This window comes from Peromyscus eremicus, chromosome 3, assembly GCF_949786415.1.
Source record: "Peromyscus eremicus chromosome 3, PerEre_H2_v1, whole genome shotgun sequence".
NCBI lineage: Eukaryota > Metazoa > Chordata > Mammalia > Rodentia > Cricetidae > Peromyscus > Peromyscus eremicus.
Genome location: NC_081418.1, coordinates 73,554,100 through 73,560,099, shown reverse-complemented (window position 1 = coordinate 73,560,099; position 6,000 = coordinate 73,554,100).

The window sequence follows — 6,000 nt, the reverse complement described above, 5'->3', positions numbered from 1 at the left end:
TACATAATAAAGGCCATCCAAGTTTTTGCCTTGTTGAGTTTTGGAGGGTTAACAAAGACCTACCTAAGATCACAAAGTTCACTTTTATCAACTTATAGTTTTTAACCTTTCACATTCAATTCACATGGTTAATTTTCTTCATATAATTAGCCAGCTTTTCAACATCACTGAGTCAGAAGCTTTCCTTAGTTCATGGTGCCACTGGTATATATCACATGTATGTACATTTAGTTGAACTTCTTCTTTATATATGTATTATTGTTTCAAATGATAATTTTCATTACACAGCTTAAGTAAAAATCTTACAGTGAGGTGATACCTCTCTTAGTTTTGATTTTTGTTTTGATTTGTGTGTGTGTGTGTGTGTGTGTGTGTGTGTGAGAGAGAGAGAGAGAGAGAGAGAGAGAGAGAGAGAGAGAGAGAGAGAGAGAGAGAGAGAAAGCGAGCTTGTTTTTTCCATATAATTGTTAGAACAAGTTTATGAGTTCCTGTGGAGAGGGTTGGTCTACCAAAATTTAATTAGAATTACATTAAATTATTGTTTTAAGCATACCAAAACACAACAGCTCTCTACTTACTCAAACTGTCCCTACTATCCTTTGTTTATTGGAAATTATTACAAACCTTATACATTTGTTAATACAAATGGCTTTAGTGTAACTAAGCTTTCAATACTATTTTATGATTCTGTGGATATGATGAGCATACTCGTCTTCCATTATATTATTTTAATGTTGCTGTTATTAAGAAAAAAATCACAATTTTCTCATAAATTAATCATAAAACCAGCAGATTTGTTGAGTGTCATAACCATCTCCATGTTTTGTCTGCCGGAGTGATCTGTAAAACATCCCATCTGTATACATAAGGGCAACACTGTTAGCAATTAATAGTCACAGTAGATGGTGTTCGATGATCTGAAGAGGAACGTGTTACAGTTTGTGCTCCTTTGAGAGAAGAGACGAGGCAAGGGCATGCTTCGTCTGGAAGTTAACACTAGGAAACTGCAGTAGGGAAGAGTGAGACAAGAAAGGAGGAAATGCCCATACGTAGGCGCGGTTGAAGTTGCCTCTGTAGGCAGTAGCAGTCCTATTCCTGGTGACGGCAGGAAGGAATGCTTCAATAAGTTCCCACCAAAAAAAATATAAGGCTGAGGCATTTTTTCCTGACCCTGATGCCTGTTGGCTGACAGGTACTAACCACTGAAGTTCCAGGATACAGTCTGGCAAAACTGGATTCTTTTTGTCTTTGGTGAATGCATTAAGCACAGAGAAGTGGAGAGATGTGTAGTATAGGCTCAAGGTGGGACGTTGTCAGGATGGTTTCTGCTCACATGGACCTCTACAGTACAACTGCAACTAGAATTGAAGACTATCGTGGAATAATCTTTTTGTACCCTGTGAAGATGTATCTTTGCCAAGGCGCCTTCTGATTGGCTTAATAAAGAGCTGAGTGGCTAAAAGCTGGGCAGGAGGAGGTTAGGCAGGACTTCCAGGAAGAGAGAGAGGAAGAGGACATGAATCTAGGCACAGAAGAGATGGCAGAGGACACAGAGAGGAAATGGGAGGTGCAAGATGGAAAAGAGGCAAATGTAGATTAATATTAATGGGTTAATTTAAGTTATAAGAGCTAGTGGGACAAGCCTAAGGTATAGGCTGAGCTTTTACAATTAATAATAAGTCTCCATGTAGTTTTTTTTTTTTTTTTTTTTTTTTTTTTGTGAGCTGGCAGCCCAAAGAAAAATCCAACTACAGAAGATACACAGGGGAGGTATGGCCAACACCAGGAGCAGAGTTCCCTTTGTACCACTCACACCCACTCAGGCCCACCTCAAGTCTACCCTGGACTTGGTGAGTGCAAGGCTCACTGTAATCTCTAGAAAACAGAATACACAAGGGCTAGTGGAAGCAGCAGGCTCCCCTTCTGCTGCTGGCCACAGGCTCTGATTACCATCTTTCATTTCTCCAGCATCCTTTGTAGAATTCCCCGCACCTGTGTCTGCAGTTCAGCTGTACTAAGCTGCTTGCCTGGCACAGGGATCCAACGTTCCTAACCTGAAGGCGTGGGTCCTTGTTTGCCATGTCGTTACATCAGGTTCTTGAAGTTCTCTGTCTTTTATGTACAAATTAGTCCTATTAGGACCAATACTGAAATACCTTTGCCTCTGTTCCAACAGTGTGCAAGTCCCTACGTTATTAAACGACAGATATTGTTAGATTTAGTGGAGCCTTGACTGTATACCTAGGTGAGAGTGGACCCTTGCTTTTTAGGATTTAGGATCGCTAATCTAGGAAAGCCTAAAGCTGCAGAGACAGGAAAAGTATAATATTTTCAAGTAATGTTAGTGGAAATGATAGTTGGATTCACAGATCAGGCGATTGTAAACAAACCCTGGGGACAGGCCCCACTGGCTTAATGCAGAGTTTTCACACATTATACAAAATAATAGAAAAAAAATACATGAAGGTGGTAATTGTATTTGTCCCAACTCTTTTGGCATGAAGAGACAAAAATCAGCTTAGACAATACAAACCCATTTCTGTGCCGTTAATGCCTCTGTTACGACTTTCATCCCAAGACAGCAATGCCCTCCGCAGACACCGGGGACAATCACTCACTGCACATGATCTGCTCTGAGTTAGCTGATTCAGACCACACTGAGAGCTCAGCACAACCTCGCTGCTGAAAGACTTGTCTGCTGACAGCCTCAGCTACAGAAGACACATTTATAGCCTCCACCCCTTCCACCTGGACAACTCTGTTCTAGAGCCCACTCAAGTAGTCAAAAGACATCTCACAAACGAGTGATGCTTTCCAAATGTGAATACATACTACTGATAAAGTTAAAAATCTCTGTATTACTAAGGGTAGCTTCAAAGGGAAGAAGTACAGGTACTTCCTCTTCAATGTTTTCGTTTTCCAAATACCTACTTTTTCTTCTCTTCCTTCTTCCCTTCCCCAGCACAGCATGGGGACTCACACAGCAACACCCTCACTTAATAACCCCAGAAGAGCAACTGGAATGCAAATAGGAACTGGCATTCATTTATTCCTGTGATCTCCTTTAAATAAAATTCATTTATCCCTCCACTATAGACTAGCTCTAAAAGCCACAAAAATGAAATTAAAACTACTAAACATATATACAGTGAATTTCTCTTTCATCTTGTTTTTTACTTTATAGAAAATAAGCTCAAATTTTAAACTTATAATGAGTTAGATTTGAATTCGGATTCCTTAAAAAGGTAATTTGGGACTTGGACACTGCTGGAACAGAGGTAAAGAAAGCAGTTACAGTATTGGTGATTTTCAGTTTTTCTTAGTATTTATGTTTTGTGTGTAAAGTATCAATAAATATTTCTTTCTGAAATTTCTACCTCACAAAAAGGTACTTTATATTCAGGAAACTGTGGGTAATATATAATTAAACAAAAAGCAGGAAATACATTCCAAATAGGAAAAACTGTTTGGCCTTGACACTCACATAATAACCAGGAAAACCAGATGTTACAATACATGCCAAAATTATTGAAACATTCCTGGCAGTTCAAAGATTAAAATACAGACCTATGTCTCTGGAGTGAATGTGATAACAATACGGCAGGTATGCCAGTGATGAGTTAATAAGCTACCAACATGATCAAAGATCCAAAGGTTCTTTTCAAATGCATTTGCTTTTAAAAGGGTGAACTGTAAGTGTGGGTCTATTCAGAAAGGAGACTAAGAAAAAGTGAGATCTCAAATTAACAACCTACTGATTCCCTTCTCCAGCCACTAGAACAACAAGACAGTCCCAAACCTAATGGACTGAAAGAAATAATAAAGATTAGGAAAGAAATTATTGAAAGAGAGACTAAAAGAATAATAACAAAAAATCAATCAAATAGTTGATTCTTTGGAAAAGTAAGAATGACAAACCTTTATCCAATATGACAAAAAGAGAGAGAAGATCCAAATTAATAAAATTGGGGCCAAAATGGCTATTATTACAATAGACCCCAATGAAATCCAGAATAGGATATACTTTGAAAATTTAAACTCTAAAAAGCTGAATGATGAGTGAATGTCTAAATGCATATGGCACACTGAAAATAAAACCAAAACGTCTAAAGAACTCCAACTCATTACTAGCAATGAAGTCAATGCTGTAATCAGTCTACACACACACACACACACACACACACACACACACACACACACACACACACAGAGAGCCTAGAACCAGACAGATGCACTGCTGAATTCTATCAAACATTCAAAGAACTGATACAAGTCTTCCTGAATTTGTTCCACAAGATATAAAGAGAAGCAATGCTACTAAATTCATTCTATGAAGTGAGTGTTATCTGCTACCTAAATCATGAAAGACACAACAAAAAAGAAAACTACAGACTGATACAGATGCAAAAATTATGAAGAAAGTACTTGAAAACTGCATTAAAGGACACATTTAGAAGATTATATATCATGACCAAGTGGGCTTCATCCCAACGATGCAAAGCTGGTTCTGTATACATAAATCCATAAATGCAAATACCATATAAGCAAACTTCAAGGACAGAAAATAGAATATAATACTGACTGATACTGAAACAGCATTTGACAAGTTCAATCTGCTGTCATAGTAAAGAAGACATTAATGTATGGTATTGTATAAGAGAGGAAATGTGGTATTGTATTCCCCCAAATATTGTGCATTCTAATAAACTTATCTGGGGTCAGAGGCAGAGCAGCCACAATATTAAACATAAAGGATAGGCAATGGTAGCACACACCTTTAATCCTAGCATTCCAAAGGCAGAAATCCATGTGTTCAAGGATACAGACAGGCATGGTGACTCATCAAGCCTTTAATCCCAGAAAGCGAGCCTTTAATCCCAGGGAGTGGTGGTAGAAGGCAGAAAAGTATATAAGGTGTGAGGACCAGAAGCTAGAGGCATTTGGCTGGTTAAGCATTTGGCTGGTTAAGCATTTGGCTGGTTAAGCTTTTAGCTGGTTAAGCTTCAGGCTTTCGAGCAGCAGTTCAGCTGAGAGACATTGGGCTGAGGACACAGAAGCATCCAGTCTGAGGAAACAAGACCAGCTGAGAAGTTGGCCAGAACTTTTAAGATTTCTGCTACATTAGTGATTGATTAATCACACCTCAAAATAATAAACGCTATATTAACAAACCTATAACTAATATTGTACTAAGTGGAGATGAGTTGGGATCATTTCCATAAAACCAGGAAAGAGACAAGGACACCCACTCTCCCCTTTCCTATTGAATATACTGCTCTAAGTTTTAGCTATATCAATTAGATAAGAAAAAGACTATATAAAAAATAGGAAAGGAAGTCAAACCATCCTATTTGCAGATGACTTGCTTTTATTCATAAAAGATCCTGTAGAATCTTCTAGAAAACTCTTATATATCTAAAGAACACGGATAATAAAGTTGCAGGATCAATACAAAAATCAATATAAAAAAGGAGTAGCCTTCATATATACTAACAATGAAGTGACTCTCAGAGAAAAAAATTAGGTAAAATATCTCATTCATAGCAGTTCTAAGAAAGACAAAGTATCTGGGAATAAACCTAACCAAAAAGGGAAAGATTTACAATGAAAACTTCAAGGCACGAAAAAGGAAACCAAAGCCAACAATAGATAATAGAAACACTTCCCATGCTTCTGGATTGGCAGAATTAGTATTGTGTAAATGGCTGTATTACCAAAAATAATCTACAGATTCAATACAATATCCATCAAAATTTCAGCACCATACTTTCTAGATTGAGAAAAAACAATCCAAGAATGCACACGGAACTACAAAAGACCATGAACAGTCAAAGGCATCCCAAGGAGATTAAGAACAAAAACAAACAAACAACAACAAAAACAGTTGGAGGTATTAAAATACCTACCTCAAATTAAACTATAGAGCTATAGTGACCAAGACAGTCTCATACTGACATAAAACAGAGAGACCAATAAAACAGATTGGGGGCCTGGAAACAG